The sequence below is a fragment of the Nymphalis io genome, chromosome 5, assembly GCF_905147045.1.
Source record: "Nymphalis io chromosome 5, ilAglIoxx1.1, whole genome shotgun sequence".
Taxonomy (NCBI): Eukaryota; Metazoa; Arthropoda; class Insecta; order Lepidoptera; family Nymphalidae; genus Nymphalis; species Nymphalis io.
This window is the reverse complement of record NC_065892.1, coordinates 11,737,133-11,756,090: the sequence shown is the minus strand read 5'-3', so window position 1 is coordinate 11,756,090 and position 18,958 is coordinate 11,737,133. Positions and strand designations below refer to the sequence as shown.

General features: G+C 30.2%; 1 protein-coding gene across 4 annotated transcripts in view; it reads right to left on the bottom strand.

Annotated features, from left to right (window-relative positions):
* LOC126768745 (uncharacterized) overlaps window positions 1–18,958 on the bottom strand; it is a 43,950-nt gene that overhangs the window by 6,777 nt on the left and 18,215 nt on the right. Inside the window, exon 2 of one of the 4 annotated variants that reach the window (XM_050487029.1) lies at window positions 18,700–18,752. The exons of 2 other annotated variants lie outside the window; for them this stretch is intronic. The gene's annotated coding sequence lies outside the window, so the exon portion shown is untranslated. The remainder of the gene's footprint in view (window positions 1–18,699; window positions 18,753–18,958) is intronic. One more of the 4 variants, XM_050487027.1, reaches the window with a different exon arrangement.

Here is an 18,958-nt window from a genome sequence, read left to right as displayed (position 1 = left end):
ATTGAATTGAACATACTATATAATTGTATGCTTAGAATGAGTAGAATAATAATAAACTATTGTTTAAGCATATTATTAAAGTTATATCTTTTAAACACAAGGTTTGAAGCACTTTAAACAAAAAATAAGCAAAGAACATAAATGAAACGTATGTGAATTAAATAAGCGTAATTTTTATTTTATTGTCAGCTGAAGAACAAATGCGACCTTGGGATATTTCTTAAAGAGACGATATCGTTTATTATTTTATATATGTAATTACAATGTTTGTCCAACTGCAAGCAGCATAAAAGATAGCGTAAGAATAGGTAACAGTAGTCTGGAAATATCACCTATGCACACCTGATAGGGTTGTGCTTATTTAAAAAAATTAAATTCATTCTTACATACATATACACATGCAACTACAACAATAAAACTACATACTGGACTAAGTTTTATATTACAAAAAAAACAACAAAATTAATATAATTTATTGAAAATTAAACGTTATTAGTTTTGTATATTTGTGTAAATGATTGATATTACCATATAATAGGGTCATAATGATATAATGTAGTAAATATTTTTAAGTACATTCAGCAAGCTAAGAGCGAAGAAACTAGTAGCCTGGTGTGAATGTATTAGTGAGTTTTCAAAAAAGTTAATAATATTTTAGACACGTGACCAAATACAGTTTCTACGTGACAAAACACAAATATTAATAATACAGTACTCTCGCAGAGATTTTTACCTAAGTTCGAACAAAAAGTTTGTACAAATAATTGACACATACATTGTGCTGTCCAATTAACCTTATGCTTTCATTAATTAATTTTATTTTTCATAATGCTTTTTTATTTAATATTTATATATATTTTAAGCGTTTGCACTGCAATAATGCATGATGCAATATTGTCTGTTTTGTCGCTATTTTTCGTCGAGTGACATAATTTGATTATTTTTAAATCCAAACAATGTAAAGCATGCCTCCATCTGCGTTACGCACACAATTCGATGTCAGCTATAATGTATGATGTAGTCTACGTTTAACAAATGGGCAGAAAGGTGTTAGTTGCCACGTTGCGCCCTGATAATCGCGCGCAACGTTACGCGCCGAGAAAAATTACTCTTTTAACTGCAAACATTTGCGAAATGAATGATTATATGTTGCACTCCTTGTAATTTGAATGCATTTCGCTATTTGTTGTTAAAAAAATTATTATTATACTATTAAAGTTGGCAAGTTAACATTTAAAACAGTACTGCTTATATATTAATACAAAATATTCACGCCATGCGAATACTATTGTGATAGTTAGGAATTCCGTCGAATTGAATATTTAGTAATATCAAGAATCTAAAATAGACTTGATAACTATCATTTTATAAGTACCTAATAAATACAATATAAAATAACATTAAGATTCATAGAACCCATATTAGATTTCGTCACAAATACTCCACTTCAACGATTGTTTCATCGTTTGGGTTGACCTAATTATATCTCAATAAAAAGCCTTTAAATTATTTTGGCTTGTATTATAAGTTGCATGGATTATCGATTAGTTAGCTTTGTTTTTTGAGGACTCTCCTCTTATTTCTCATGCAAAGTTTTACTATTCATTAAGAAAATGCTAAGACAATAATATTATTATTATCTTTGTAAGTTAATACCTACAAAGATTAATCGTCCACGTCTCACGATTAATCTTATAAAAAATTGTTGTTCTCGTTTTCATAATTAACAAATGTGTGTAGTATATATAAAAATAATATAGTCACCCTACACGGCGTTTGTCACCCTGACGTACTTCGCCTGATACGGCGCCTGGCCGTACCGGAAATTGCGTATACGCTCGCTCTCTTATTGTTACTTCATTTATATGCAACTCATATGCGCGGGAGTATAAGGTAAACAAACCTTTCTCCAGCTTTATTTATTAATAATATCTATTTAATTATTGCAAATGCTATTATTGTATGTTTCACGATCATAAGAAATATTTTTTATTTTAAGGGTAACCAGTGATTATAATTCCTTAAATTGTTTATGCCTATAGTAAAATATAAATAAAATCGCTGACAAGTATCATCTCACTAATTACCATAAGGATTATAAATAGGCAAGTCTATATCATAAATGTAATAACCACTTTTAGATGATAAGTTGTCTTACCGCTACTTAGAGGAATTGCAGGAGATAAATATATTTATTGCAAAATGATCATTATTCTGTTAGTAATAAGAGCTGTAGAATAGCTACATTACTGGTACATGATGTTGGCTCTCTATTTGATGAGCATTCCATCTCCAGCACGCAATCAACTAATGGAAACATTACCTTGCGCCCGCCTGTGGCTTTGTTAACTTGAAGTGTCCGATTTGATAGATAAGACCAATGGAGTTTTAGCGAATACTTTAAACCTAAAATAATAGATCTATTTTGTTATTCTAATATTAATATAAAGAACTATGTACATTGCACATAGAACACAATGTTACATAGTGTGAAACAATTATTCTTATATACCTATTTACTTATTACTTATACACTTTTATAGGATATATTAATATATATTAAAGTTATGTCTTTTTTGTTGTTTGGCAAATTATTATTATCTTATCAACCGAAATTTAAATTTAGAATTTAATTGCCATATTGTTTTGATATTGTTCTATATCAGTTCAGTTTGATCATTGCACTAATAGTGTCCCTAAATATTTATAAATATTTTGGAACAACCATAGATATCCAAACTCATTCTACAATTAATTACTTATTAATATATTTTTAGTTAATTAATTTAATTAAGCAAGATAATACAATTGTGTCTACAATTTTGTGAGAAAAAAAAAATTTCATTATTTCGACACTATTGTTTACTTAAATTGTTTTTAGTGAGGGTGCGGTTGATTGGATTAAAATATCATCATCTCTATGACGTCAAATCGAAAGGCAAAAAAAAACAATTGAAAATAGTTTCCATATACGATTGGTCTGTATTTATTGTTTGCGAATCTTTAAATCAATCTGTTGTAATAATCCTTTACTAGTAATCGACTACGAGGTTTTTTACTTTTTTTCATAACTTTCGTCAAGTATTGTGCCAGTCTCTATAAGGCAATCGTCCCATTTCACGCACAAAGTCATGTAATTTATACATTTATTTTAAGATTTCATAACTTCTCAGTATTTTCTGTTCTTTGAAATGAAATTAATAAAACGTCTCAGTACCTATTATATTAGAAAACGATTATAATATCTCTGTAAATAGTTTGTAACATAAATATAGGATTAACATATAGATGCAAGTTGATTGTGCTTTCTAAAATTAATTACTTTGGTAATTATATATTTTAACCGTTTGCACAATTACTTGTACCATCTCTCGATACATATCAACTACGATATATCCGAATTCTACCTTCTCGTATTATAAAATTAAATCGTTTATCATTCACATTGAAAGCTGGCCTAAAGTTTACTCATAAAAAAGTGCATAAAAGTCGTTTATTTTAACAAATTCAACAACAAAGCGAGTTGAACTTTAGATTTCCCTGTCGATTCTAGATGCCAAATGTGCCAACTGCCAATGTGCGATGATTCCCACGAGTCAGTTGGATAATAGTTACTTAACCACTGTTCATGGATTGCGCAAAATACCCAAGGCCCGTCGTGTGATTATAACCACAATGTCTTTATTTTTCATAAATAATAATAGTAGGTAAAAGTATTTGCAAAACATAAACTTTGATTATACATATTCGAATTTGGCACAATTATTGTAGAAACAATTAAGTGTATCTATCTTGTTGTTTTATATAAATGTTGGTTCGTTTGGATCATTAGAATGCATTCTGGTACCAGACTTTAGGGTTGTCAGAGCTGAGATACATCAAAATATGAAAATAATATTTTTAATTTAGTATTTAAATTAATATATCGTTTATTAGTTTAGTAGTAGTAACAGCCTGTGAATGTCCCACTGCTGGGCTAAAGGCCTCCTCTCCTCTTTTTGAGGAGAAGGTTTGGAGCTTATTCCACCACGCTGCTCCAATGCGGGTTGGTAGAATTCACATGTGGCAGAATTTCAGTGAAATTAGACACATGCAGTTTATAATCACAAATTAAGCACATGAAAATTCAGTAGTGCTTGCCCGGGTTTGAACCCACGATCATCGGTTAAGATTCACGCGTTCTTACCACAGGGCCATCTCGACTTTTTTTTATCGTTTATTATAAATATTTAAATATGTAAAGAACATGTTCCATAGTAAAGGTGTACGAATGGGCAACCAATTCAACTCAGAGGTTATTTAAAAGATTCTTATAATTTCAACCGAGAATTGGTAAATCAAGTAAAGATTAGTTTAGTTAGGACTAAAAAAAATAATTATTATTTAAAATACTTTCGATTTTAAAAATAACAAAGATTTGTTTACCCAGTAAATTAATTAGTTATACGGATAACTAGCGATAAAGTAATTAAGTATTCTGTTATCATCAATTTATATGGAAAAATTAACAGAGCGCAAGTAGCACGGTATTGTTATTAGTTAGTCTTGTGTTTTGAGTAGTCAATGATGTTAATACAGTCTATTTAATAAACGGTTTTAATTATTCAAAACAATTCATCGCGTGATTCATTGTCAACAAAATATCGTTAAAATATGCTAGCAACTTCATAATTAAATGCTATAATGTGACAGAAAGAAAAGTATTGAGTAAAGTCAGCACCTTACTATAGATTGTGAATATATTGAAAATACACTATAATACTTGAACTTGAATAATACATTTTTAAACTAATCAAACTAACCAACATCTTCAGTCAGGGTCAATTCAAATTGTCAACCAAGTGATATAACATTTCGTGTGAAAATTCGTCAAGTGAAAATGATATTTGACGGCGTATTATACTTCGTTGTTATATTCGCCGTAATCTCACAACCTCGACTGTTTCTTCACAATTCGGAATGGTACAATCAGATAAGCGAGTTTACAGCCACCCGACCGTTTTAATTGCTGTTTTATGCTCATTATGTACCAACGATACTTCATACTACGTTTTAATGTTAATTTTATAGTGTATCGCTGTGTCATGGCATATATTGTATATTATGTTGAATTTGGAACATACTATAATTTAGAACTCCGAAAGTATTGTTTCTATAAAGGTTGCTCATCTCCTTGGTATCTTTTTCTATTTAAATATGTAGGCAGACGGGCAAATAGGTTACCTGATGGTAAGCAGTCACCACTGCCCATATCCAATGACACTGTAAGAAATATTGATTGATATGATTACGTTGAGAACTAAGAAGCAATGTCCCTTCTATATAGTATTACGCTGGCTCAATCACCCCTCGAACCAGAACACAACAAGTGCTGTTTGTTAGGAAAATATCTGATAAGTGTGTGATACTACCTACCCAGGTGTGCTCGCACAAAGCCCTGCCAACAAGTATCAGCGTAGTCTATATGGGTGTAGAGCAATTATGTTATTATTTTATTCAAAACTGCTTAATTGCACACGTGTTTTAAGTATGTCATGTCTTGATTTAAAATTAATTACGCAAATACGTAGTATTTCAAACATGGTGGTCCGGTTACAGTAAATAATCCAGTTAGCGTTTTTACATTTTATTATGTATTAACAAAAAAAAAACAAATCATAATTAGTTATTGCGTAGAAGTTTTTGTTATGTATGTTAATCGCTAATTTTAATTTATATGCAGATTTCATTGTATGTAAATTTTTAATGTAATTGGAGGTTTAATAATCGTAAATACCAGTTTTTCTTAAATAATATATACGATTGCCTGAGGCTGAGTGATCTATGCATGAGCTCACAAATTATCGCGCCTCATTCTACATAATTAGTATAACAAAGACGGCATCGATAACATCGAACTAATTACTTACGTTTTCAAATATTTTTACATATACATAATATATTTGATTATTCAAACTAGTAGATACTGATTGACAATGAATTAAGGAATTGGAATTTCAATTTGAATTGCTCCAAAAAACGACCACCGTGAAAACCACTAAATCGATTTTAATGAATATCCGAACACTTTTCTGGATAATTGAAAAGCGACGTACTTACGGAAGTAAGTAAGCCTGTAATTGTTGTGTAATACATGAAACATTATTTGATAACAAAAATGTTTAATTTATTGTCTATGATCCTTAAGGACAATGACAATCCGTAAGTGTCATATGGTTTCCTTCGCCGCCGATTTGATCCTGCGATCTTTGATAAAATTCAATTACTCTATACTCGGTCATACCCGCTCGTATACGAAGCTTAAACACAATAAAATACACGATTACCTAAACCTAATCCTATGTTTCTCACATTCGCAATGTCACGACTGATGTCAGTCGGAAGCGACGACTATCTAACTACGACATCTAATGTAAGTCCGAATTCTTCCTGAGATCTACAGATAAACAAAACTCGTGGGACAATGCAAAAATTGTTCCTAACGTTTTCGATTTTTAAAATTACAATATCGCTTTCAAATAGCTTTGTAAATGCTGTTTATTAAAATTTAAATATGTTTTATACTGCAGTTGTGTCTGCTATTATTCATTCAATTTTAATTTTTACTACTAAAGTACGTAAGAAATATATATTTTTTCATTAAATTAAACTAAAAATATTTAGTTAAGGATTATTTGTGATTTGGAGAAAAAAGTAAAATGTTTCTAAAATAAATAAGTACATATTTCCGGATTCCACGCAGGTTGGAGGAGGGACAAGGACTTAATCGAAATGTTTGAACCACGTTGTTACAAAGTTAAATGATGGTTATAAAATAATTTCGAAAATGACAAGCTATTACGAATGCACCATTGTAAAACAATTAGCAATTTTAATAAATGATATATCAATAATTTTTAGTATATTTTTTATAATGTTTTAATAAAGTAACATTATAACTGGTAATGTTGCTTATTTATCTCAGAGAGGCACTACTTCTTTGTTGGTAACGGATTTTTCTTTCCGACTCATCAATCACGACTGCGTGAAGTCATCGCTGCGCAGGCGCGCTATACGTGCTTTATTAACATTAAATTGTTCATTTATTTCTTAATGGTAATTGCTCAATAAGATATTTCTTTTACATATATTAAATTAATCAAGCAGAGTAACATTAAACCTAAACATAGTTTTATTTACGAATTCGATAGTAATTTATTTTCGTGTTCTTTGTGATATTATTTTAGCTGTGCATTGTTCATATTACGTACGTCACCATTCGAATTGCTTTTTGTCTTTATTATAGCAAGCTGTACACAAATAATTCAAATCATTTCATTCTTTAATGGAACATGACGTAATGCTTTTTAATAATAACTTTTAGGTGAGTAAAGTTCCTTCTTTTATTCATAAGAAAAAAGATTATACGTTTACGGTCAAGCATGTCGTTATTTCCCATATAAAATTGCAATAGTTACTTGAATATCTTACGTGCCAGCATCATTCTGGAATAGATCACGTAGGAGTCGTCAGTAAGTGCATTGCATCGGAAGTAGTCAATCTTAAAGATATTTCCTGTCTTTTCTCATTATCTAGATATGAAAATACGGTGGCTCAGGATCGCGGTTGTACGTGCACTTGGACTTTTACTATTATTATTATTATTTTAGCTAATTTAAACGTCTAAAGTTATTAGTTCAAACTAATGTTATTTAATAACTAGACTTAAACATTAAGACTGTGTATTATAATTATAAACATATATGTCATTGTTCTACAAATACGTAGAAATATTTTATAATAAGGTTTTGTTTTGTAATAATAGTTAAAGTGCTTTTTATTTTATTTGGTAAATTTAATGTATTTACATTTAGACGTGACAAGTTAAACACTAGCAAAAGTGTTTTTTATTTTTGCTCAGTCAGCGTAGAACATGCGAAACTGCAATATCATCTTTAAGCCCAAAAAACATCTCTCTTGACAAAAATATTAAAGCTTGCTATTCATTTTAGACATCAAGTTATTATCAAGCAATTTTTTATTCAATTATTACAATTAAAATTATTTTATTTAAGCGAGATTGTTAATATTGTAAACGTGCTTATTTCATACAGCTTCTTGGGACCTGGTTGGCCAATTACTGCAGAGGTGTATTGTGAAGAATTGCAAATGTCTTTTCAATTGCTCTAGTTCACTTCTTTTTCACAACAATGTCCACACAGCGCCTGACGGACCGTCTCTAAACTACGACACGAAACTCTCCGTCACTCACCATTTCGGATTTCCATATTTTTTTTCGAAATATGGTTAACTTTTTAAAGAAGAAATATCTAATTCCATATGGCGCTGATAAGCACCTTTAAAGAGTTCATCGTTTACCGTCTCCGTAATGCTATAGATAGAGGCATCAATGAACTTCGGTAAAATTTTCAAAAAAATTGTTTTATTTTATTATTATTATTATATAAAGGAAATTTCATAGGCCCGGGTGGCCCCAGGAAAGTATTGAATAAACCATGTTTAATAATTAAATGTTCCAGTGCTCCCGCAGCTTTCAATCATCACTTGAATAAAAAATATTGATATTATGGCGCAAAATTAATAAACGCATCAGTACGTGAGCAAGCGAGCTTTGAAAGAGAAAGGGATCAAATGTCTTTGTAAACAAAGACGCCTTCAGATAAATTAAATGGTATCGGAATTGCTAGAAAACAGTTAAACACTATCTATCAGATAACCGATAAGTATTACCCATTCAGGTCGAGAAAAAGACTAATCTATCAGTGAAAGTGAACAAGAAATGCAGCTCTTGTTGTTTTCACTGGCTTTATAGTATTAAGCCTGCTCTACACTTGTTTATGACAAATGTTATTTAATCTATATTTGTTGTATATAAAAAACTGTACACGAAATACTCAGTATTGTATTCATTTTGGATTGTAACAGTAACAGTAAATTATATTGCCTAAATATTTTCTTCTAAAATAAAATTAAATCCTTGGGTTTTGCCGCTGTTTTGAATGGTTAACTGTTAACCCATATTAGAATAATTAAAATATATTTCCCAAATTTTATTATAAACTTATATTCCTCACTCTTTAGGCAAAATATATCTACCTGCTTGATTTTTATACGTAACGTTACGGTTTACGTTAATGTGAATATATTTATATATTTTCAAAAATATAATATATTTATTTATTTTTTCATTGTACAATCGGCCCAGTGTGGCATCACCTTACTAGCTATATATATGTCTAATAAAATTGACAACTTTATTGCGTGTCAGTGTTTATATCATCGCAACCTTCATTTATCATTTGCTTATAATGGTCTATTCAATTATATTTGTAATTAAATATTTAAAGTAATAAAAAGTCCTTTTATATATCTGGCCTGCATACATTTCAGTTGAAGCGATACGTCTTTAAAATTATGTTTTCGTTAAGGAAGCAGTTGTAATGTGAATAGCTAAAAATATATAAATAAATCTCATATATCTACTATTCAATAATATTCATTGTGACCCCTTTGGTCTAGTAGCTAGATATAAGACCGCAGATCAGGAAATGCTGGTTTCCATACCCAGGAGAGGCCAAAAAAAAATATTGGGTTTTTCTATAGAAGAATCACAAGTGTACAATCCCGTGCCTCGGAAAGCAAGTTAGTCCTCCGCCTGAACTCTTTCCGGTGGTGTCGGATTATATGAGTGAGGAAATAGAGTGTGTGAATCATCTGTGTTTTCGCAGACACTTGTTCGCCATAATATGTCTTGCGCAGTTGGCTAATCTCTATTGATATTGGCCGTCGTGGCCGAAATTGCTCAAGTGGGTATCATCAATATTCATATTTTTATTTAAAATATTATATGTAGTATAAAATATTAATAGTATATACTATTAATATTTTATTATATATACGGCGACAAAGTTATTACATAAGAAATAATAATAATAATCGCTGTTACATTTCATTTGGAACTATATTTTGTCATTGAATGCGACAAAAACTTTTCGTCTTTAGTGTTTCCTAACTTTAAAGAAATATATTTCAATACATTTATTGCGATTGTCTGTCTAGAAAACAGTCACGAAGCTACGAAATATATTTGCAAATTGTGAATTGAGTCTTTAATTGAAGTGATAAAGTTGAAATTACTTTAAATGCAATTAAATTATAACTTTGCTCGACTAAAAGAGGCGGAAGCGTGTGATGTAATCTCGCTCCGTTGAAGCTCTTGAATTGAATTTCGTGACCAAATTTGCTTAAGAGAAATCATGATAGGATATCAGAACTTTACATTGGAGACTGGCAGTCATTATATTTAATGAATAGTTATTCTTTTGGAATGAAATATTAAACAAATATTAATTTCTAATATGTTAACATGTACACACAAGCATAACAATTATGTTAACAATGCGTATTCAATGATAATAAATAAATATTAAAATATATAAAAAAAAACGTAGTTAAGTAGTTAATGTAAACAAAACGATACAAATTAATTATCGATCAGTGCGTTTGATAAAATATTGGTTTTAATAATATCGAGATCTGTTTATCTCATAATGTAAAGTGTATATTTGTGTTTTTTTATTTTTCATTCCAAATTCGCAACTCATATTTTAAAATACATAATAGTATCGAGATGTATTTTTGCTTTATATAGTGTGTTAACGAAAATCGTTTTTCCTGGCGTTTCTTTGGCGAGTTCTGGTAAGACTACAATATATTAAAATATATTATAAAAAAATCTACAATATGTTTCTATTGTTAATTAATGCAATAAATTAAACACCACCCTTCAAATATTGTGACCATTTTTGACTACGCGTGATTCAAAAGAAATTATTATAATTTGCTTACCAAATAAAATATAATAATTTCTTCTCTTATGTCTCACACAAGTTTTACATCCCATTTAACTAAATTATTAAAGCCAAATATTTTAATAGAATATAGTTCGGAGGTAAATAGTTCGATCACATAAATATTTAATTTTGATAAACGCTTCTTTTTGAACGTCGTTTTTTAATAATCATTTCGTCACTGAAACAAGAGCTTTGTACATTTTCATAAATTACTTCTTAAGTATAAAAAAAAACTTTTGTTATTTGTACTCTCCCTGTTGTCTGAGGATGTCGAGAGAATTGTTTTCCCTCAAATGCCAAGTTAAGTTTGCCTTTCATAATGTCCACTCTCGGGACTAATTTCATTTTTCCAGAGAAAAGTTTTATGTAATGAAATTTTTCTAAATGCCTTTCAATTTGAAACAATTGTATTTCCAACAATGGCGTCCAACAATAAGTTCAGTTACAATGACTCGAACAGAAATTAGACTAAAGTTTTTTGAAAAAAGGTTAAAATTTTGTGAACAGGAGCATACTTGAAAATAAAAATTAGAATTATGGGTTTTCATGTGATTACACTTTATATTTCATATGATTAAAAGCCAAAATGGCCCAGTAGTAAGAACGCGTGAATCTTAACCGATGTTCGTGTGTTCAAATTAGTGCAAGCACCACTGAATTTTCATGTACTTAATTTGTGATTATAATTCATCTCGTGCTTTACGGTGAAGGGAAACATCGTGAGGAAACCTGCCTGTGTCTAATTTCACTGATATTCTGCCACGTGTATTCCACCAACCCGCATTCGAGCAGCGTGGTGGAATAAGCTCCAAGCCTTCTCCTCAAAAAGGGAGAGGAGGCCTTTAGCCCAGCAGTGGGACATTCACGGGCTGTTGCGGGATATGATTACACTTTATTTATGCTAAAGTTTACCATCACAGGTATTTAACCTTTTCTCAGCAACCGAGCTAGATTTTCCTAGTAAATTTAAAATTCTGGTTTTCCTTATATACCTATAACCTGCTGGTAGTTTTGGCAATGTTTTAAAAATCAGCAAATACGACAGATATTTTTAGCTATTTTAATTAATAAGTAATATATTTTATTTTCGAATATATTTATGATATAAAACAAATAATATTTAGGATTACACAATCAAAGACAATAGCATATTACCTAGAATTAATAAATCTAATAATGTAACACGACATAAAAAGTATGAAATATGAAAAACAAAACCGTCTTAAGAAATATGAACAACTTAGCTACTGATAAATATGGCAACTTAAATTTAAAAAATAACCTTTGATCGATACAGCCCACCTACGTGCATGTTATATTTTTATTATCGCTTTCAAGAACACTGTTAAGGAAGTTGTGAAATACAATGAGGATAATCCAACAAATAATCATTTTTATTTTTATAATTTTGGGAAACCTGAGTTATAAGAATTTATAAAAATTTGCTCAACAAATATAGCGTAGATGTTAGATTAATATGTGTTTTTTTTGGTGAATATAAATATAAGCGTTGCCGTTGTCGTAAGGGGTAGGTTTTTATTAAAATTTGATTACTTAGTTGGTCGTTGTCTAGGTTTATAAGCAATATTTACATATAAGTTTTTCTAAAGACATCCAATTAAAATAATTTATAATGTAAATCTGACCTATCTTGTCAATCTAATCAAGTCATGTATGTCAAAACAATACCTATACTTAAAATAGGCTGTGTCGCAAAATTGTAATGGCGTACTTTCATATTTTATTTGTTGGAAATGTTGTGTCCTTATCAGTTTAAAGGCGTGACTTTATAATATATTATTTTATATTCATTATTAATGTGTAGATTCAGTTTTTGAAAGTAGTCCTCTTAGTGTTTTTACTGAAATAAATATTCCTTACATAAAAAAACAATTATTGTATAGGTCTTTTTATGAACTCGATAGATTTATTCTCTTATGTATTTGGTAAATTGGAAGAGCGGGATTAGTACACGGGTTCTGTTTCGGTTTAAGGCCTAAGTGGTTTAAGCTCGTTTGTTTTTGAATTTTTAAAGGAATTGTTTTGGAACCTAGCCAGCGCCTGTATCTAGAGCGTAGATTGTAGACTAGTAATTTGATAAGGAGGATGTGGCTTTTTAAGAATTCCGTAATTTCACGTTAAAATAAAAATTTATTGTTAGTCTTTAAATACGTAGTCTCATCTGTCTGGGATGAAGTACATTTCGCCTCCATGACGCGGGTTTTCGTCATCTGAACTATATTCAACAATTATATGTTGAAGCGGTGGCATAAATGGTAAACAAATGATCCATTTTAACATTCATCATGTTAATAAGGGCACATCCCAAGTTTTATTACTTACTGTCAGTATCAACTATCAATTTTGTATGAAATTCGTCCTCCAAAATGGTCCTTCGTCATAAGTGTAATGTGTCTTCAGACAAAAAAATAAAAAATCCTTCGCTTTTTTTGCGTGCGTTAACTTAAGTTAAAAAGACGTGACTTACTTGATAATAATGAAAATTTTAAATATCTTTTGAATAAAATTGAGTTATTAGAAACTAAGGCGTGCCATTAGTCGTGCTTGAGTCAACATTAGATCCGTACCAATCCTATCAACGCAGTGCACATAAACGGCTTAGCGAGAAATAGTAGGTCGATATATGTAGAGTATATATTTAAACCTGATGGAATGAAGCTGATGTCTGGGAACAGCGAAAGTAGCTATGTGTGGTGGTATTTAGTAATTAAAATAGTTAAATTGTCTATGTCTAAATCTAAATGATAAAAAGTATGGTATTCAATTCTGGCATACAATGATTTTCGGGTGGGTTAAAAAACAAACTCCATATATACTCGTTATGTTTGTTTACAGTACAGGCGACATATTATCATACCACTTTTGTTGTGTCGGATTATGTGAAATGTTTACGTATTGTCTTTTTTGTATTGTACGTATGTTTGTATAGTACGTATGTTTAGCTATTGTTTCGTTCCGTAAAATTTTTCGGCGTACATATTATTCCTAAGTAAACAGAAAATATTACATTTTAATTATAAAAAAGTAAAAACTCAATCTCTATATTCAATATATAAGTATTATTTATTACCAGTGATTATTACACTTACTGCTTTTTCAAATAAGTTTTTTACTCATATTTTTAAATTATAACATTCAAAAACTTCGAAAACATTTCGCTAATACAAATATATTTTTTCATATTCACTGCTTCTTATAAACTAAAAAACAAATGTATGTGGTAACAAATATATTATCTCAAAACCTAAAATGACAAGAATAAGCCAGTTTTTTTTAAATTATTTATAGATAGTTTATATAAAAAATATTCTTTTTATTATAATATAATTAATGATTATGCGGTTTATTATGCATATAAACAAAAATGCAAGGGAAATCCGCTACCATATAATGTTGGTATGAACATAATGGTTGTGAACACGTTCTATTGACCTTATTTGTAAATTAAGCAGAACTAGACAATATTCAAAGGTCTATAAATAAAGTTTTATAATAAAAGGAAGCGAATAATCTAATTGTCTAGCGAACTCGGATCATGACCTTATATTAACCGGTTCGCAATTCACGGACCTCTAACATATTTTTTTAAATAATAACTATTAATTTCTACGTCGTGGCTAAAAATTGATTAGTTAAACTTTTTGATTTAAAATCAACATATAATTTATTCAAATAAGCTCTTACAAGATTTTTGGAATTGTTTTTATATTTAAACAAGCTTTTAGGTTGCAGATCCCAATGTCCTAAGTTCGAAAACCGGCTCGGGAAATTGAAAAGTTATTGGGTTTTCTGTCAAGGATTTTTTACACAGGAACAGCACACCGGAGTTTAGAAGTTGGAAGTGTTCAAACTCCAGTGCCTTGAAAAACGCGTAAAGCCGATGGTGTGAAGTTTTTTCGGGCGGTTTACTTAGAGGATGAAGTACTGAAAATGATTACTATGCATTTGAAAATTTTGAGTTTTTACAATGTTTGTTATTGCTTCAAACAAATGTATGTATTATATGTAATCTAAAAGGTAGCCTCGATCTCCAAGATTACAAATACATTTCGAAAATATTTTAAGGATAAAAACATAATAGTAATATAATAAGTTTTTTTAAGTCTGAAGCGTTAGTCCAAAGTAAATAAAATAAATTACACTATTAAAATAACTAAAATATACTAACCGAGGAGTAGTAATGTGAATTATTTTTTTTCTAGTCGAATATGTTGCAGAGACGAATCTTGAATAAAGGATCAATAATTTCACTTGAACTTTTAATCCGAAGCTGATGATGTAAAAAAATAGCATGGGTTGTTGTATGCTACAATATTTATAGTTAAAAAGTAACGATTAATCATCAGTAAATAATACAATAACCCAACAACCTAATATACCTCCTATAATAACTTTATTATAGGAGGAAGGTAATTTAAAAAAAAAATATCTTTTTAAGTAAAAATAAAACTCGTACAAATTAATTTATTAAATTGATACATGGAGCAGTTTACGAGATCTGATAGAGCTTTTGTACTAAATAATCTTAACCTGGTAAAGCAAATAACTTGTTTTTGTAACGAATAATTGTAAAACAATAAAATGATCTACTATATATGGGGTAAGGCCTTTCTTAAGTACAAAAATGTCAATAAACAATCGCTTTTTATAAGCCAATTAAAATGAACAATAAATTGGTGGTTGTTGTACTCTGTGTATATAACATCATTTATTCATGTTATTTATTTAATTGGATTGCAGTAAAGAAACTTATAAAACATATTTTATAAGCATGAGTATTTGTTTGTCGCATCTTAACTTCTTAATACTCGTCAATCTTAGTCCAAATCTGACAATGTAATTAGGAGTAGTGGTCTGACTGACTCCAAGCACATTTTTAATCCGGGATAATAATCTTAAACTAAAACACTTTAATCGTCTTGTAGTTGCGTGAGTTTGTATTTCGTGTCTCATATCAGTTTTGTCATCACCTTTATTTGAATCTCGGGGCTCCGGCTCCGATAATATCCGAACTCGTTAAGATTACTAAATAAGGGTATAACATTTCTCTGAAGAACTTGAGTTACAAAGTTATCATATTTTTACCAGAAACTTCCTTATTGTTATGTATAATACATAAATGCAAACTTACATACTAAAACTGCATTTAGTCAATAATGTTCGACCCTGCGATTGAAGTGTTTCGAGGCAACTTTTCACGAAATATTTTAATTTTATGCGAATAAAATTGGCCAAGTTTTAAATAAGAATGTACCCTTGCTCCATTTACATGAATAATTAAATTCATTGTCTCGACCAGGGCACTACGATCGAGGATGGTCTGAAAGGTGAGCTTAGAAACAACCTTGCGGTTAAGTTACTGTCGAAGGTTTTGTAAGTATACAGAACACTATGTATCTCTTTTTTTAAGCTTAATAGCTCTATAGAGTGTACTTTACGATATATTCTAAATCCTACCCAAAATACTATTCATGTATTCTTTTAATTACCAATTTTTAAAATAAATTATATAAATAAAAGTTTATTACTATTTTGTTGCAATATGGAGAACGTATTGTAAATTAAAAAAAAAAACAGGCAGTTTTGAAGTTTCTTAATACTTTAAGTACGTAATATCCAAAAGGGTCGATGGCCGCTAATAATAATGACCTCACTTTATGTTAAGATTTTTTTATACTTTAGCAGAGAGAGAATTAATTTACAACGATTTATTGCTATCATTTCAATCAATTAATCACAAGAGTTAGCTTTTAAAAGTTTACCTTATCATATCTACGTAAAAAATTGTCAAATTTTAAACAGTTAATTAAACCACAACAAAGTGAATATTGTACCTAGGTACTCATTGCTGGTGCCATTCAAAAAGTTTAAAATCATTTATTTCCAAGTTAAATATAATCGAAAATATATTATTTCTTAGAAATGGCAAGCAGTCAAACTAGTTCTTACGGTTAGGGGGCTGGCGATCATTTGGGTATATGATTTGCTCATGTTTCATAACGATATAGATTACAGATTTAGATCAAAACAAGTTGATTTGGCATTTTGAGCCGATGGTATGGTCTAGTGGTTAGAACGCGTGAACCTTAACCAATGATCGTGTATTCAGACCCGGGCAAGCACCACTGAATTTTCATGTGCTTAATTTGTGTTTATAATTCATCTCGTGCTTGACGGTGACGGAAAACATCGTGAGGAAACCTGCATGTGTCTAATTTCATTGAAATTCTGCCACATGTGGATTCTATCAATCCGCATTGGAGCAGCGTGGTGGAGTAAGCTCCAAGTCTTCTCCTCAAAGGGAGAGGAAGCTGTAGTGGGACATTGACAGGCTGTTACTGTTAAGTTGATTTGGTCCAGAGGTAGTAGTGGCTTATCGTTACGGCGCTTAATCGTAAAATATTTTGTGTATCTCACATAATAAGAAAAAATATGCAGATTGCCTACTGATTTTTTAAATTTGTTTTGTTATGGAAAGAAGCGATCATTCCGGCCGATTTCGATTACTAAAACGAGTTTGCAATCGATCGATATTATCGATTATTTGTAATATATAACATTGTATCATTTTATAATTTGACGTATTTTGATGCTTAGCATGATTGTTGTTTTCTTTTTTTTAATATTATAGAAATTTTGCTCGTTTTCCTCTGCACCATTTAGGACATTGGACCAAGATGCGCGTGTCGGTCAAACTTGAAGTCTCAATAATTTTAACAAGCACAGCTAGTACGATAGTTTCGTTAGTGTGGATGATAGTGCATAATATTTAATGCGTATTTCATATTATAGTGATGTAATTTCTAAACACGTTACTCTTTTTAAAGAACAACAACCGATTGCTTATGTGTTGTGAAAGCTTTTGAGTAGTTTATGTAATCGTATTGTAATTGTACACATTGTATTTTTTTCTTGAAGTATAAGTCTGCTTGAAATATTCATATTTATTTGATCGTTTTTAAGCGACCTGGGCCTATCTAATAAGAATATATACTCGGAGTCAGAGTAGTTGTGTGGAATTTTGAAGTTCACATTGTTACATTCCCTTGTCTAATACCTCAAAAAGCACAGAAGCCCATGGTCCTGAATCTGCCTTTATCTGGTTGCGTTGGATTGCTATCCTATCGAAGACCTGTCTTTACTACTAACTTTAAAGCGATATTTTTTATAAAATATCCGTCACAGCTTTGTCCTATTGTATTTATTTATCCTGGTGTTTTCGAATGAGATTTGATATTGTTAGAAGAGTTTTAAAGAGGTGCTTCCTCTCAAGGTTGCCCCACTTTAAATCAAAATTTAGCAACTTCTTTCTTAATGGAAAACGGAATTCTAAGTCAAATATTAAAACCTATATATTATATTGTAATCTATGTTGATAATAATCAGTTAGTCAGACAGACTTATATTAAAAATCTTACTTAACATTAACATATATTTATCATAATTATGAGTAATATATTAACTGGTGGCAGGGTTTTGTGCAAGCTGGGTAAGTAACCCAGACGAGCTTGCGTTATTCACTGGATAAGTACACCGCAAAACAGCAGTACTTGGTATTGTTGTGGTCCGGTTTGAAGGGTGAGTGAGCCAGTGTAATTGCGGGCATAAGGGACATAACATTTTAGTTCCCAAAGTTGGTGGCGCATTGGCGATGTAAGTGATGGTTAATATTTCATACATTGCCAATGTCTATGAGCGTTAGTGACCACTTACCATCAAGTAACCCATATGCTCGCCCGCCTACCTATTCTATAAAAATAAATAAAAATATATTAAATATATTTTCACATATAAAAATATAAATATATTAAAAATATACAAATACTTACGCAGTCAGCAGTTTTACAACAGAATCATTGGGTCTGTTGTTGTTGTTAACTGAAAAAAAGAATTCAAGGTTTGATACAAGAACGGAAAATCACACAAACACAATCTTTTTGTATAACAAATAAAGAAACATGTTTTGCTATATGTTTTTGTAATACAATAGCAAAAATTAGCTTGAAAAATTAAATGATATTTAAAATTATAATTTGCGCAGTTACGACAAAAACGCGAATGTAATATTTTTTAGACTACAATGG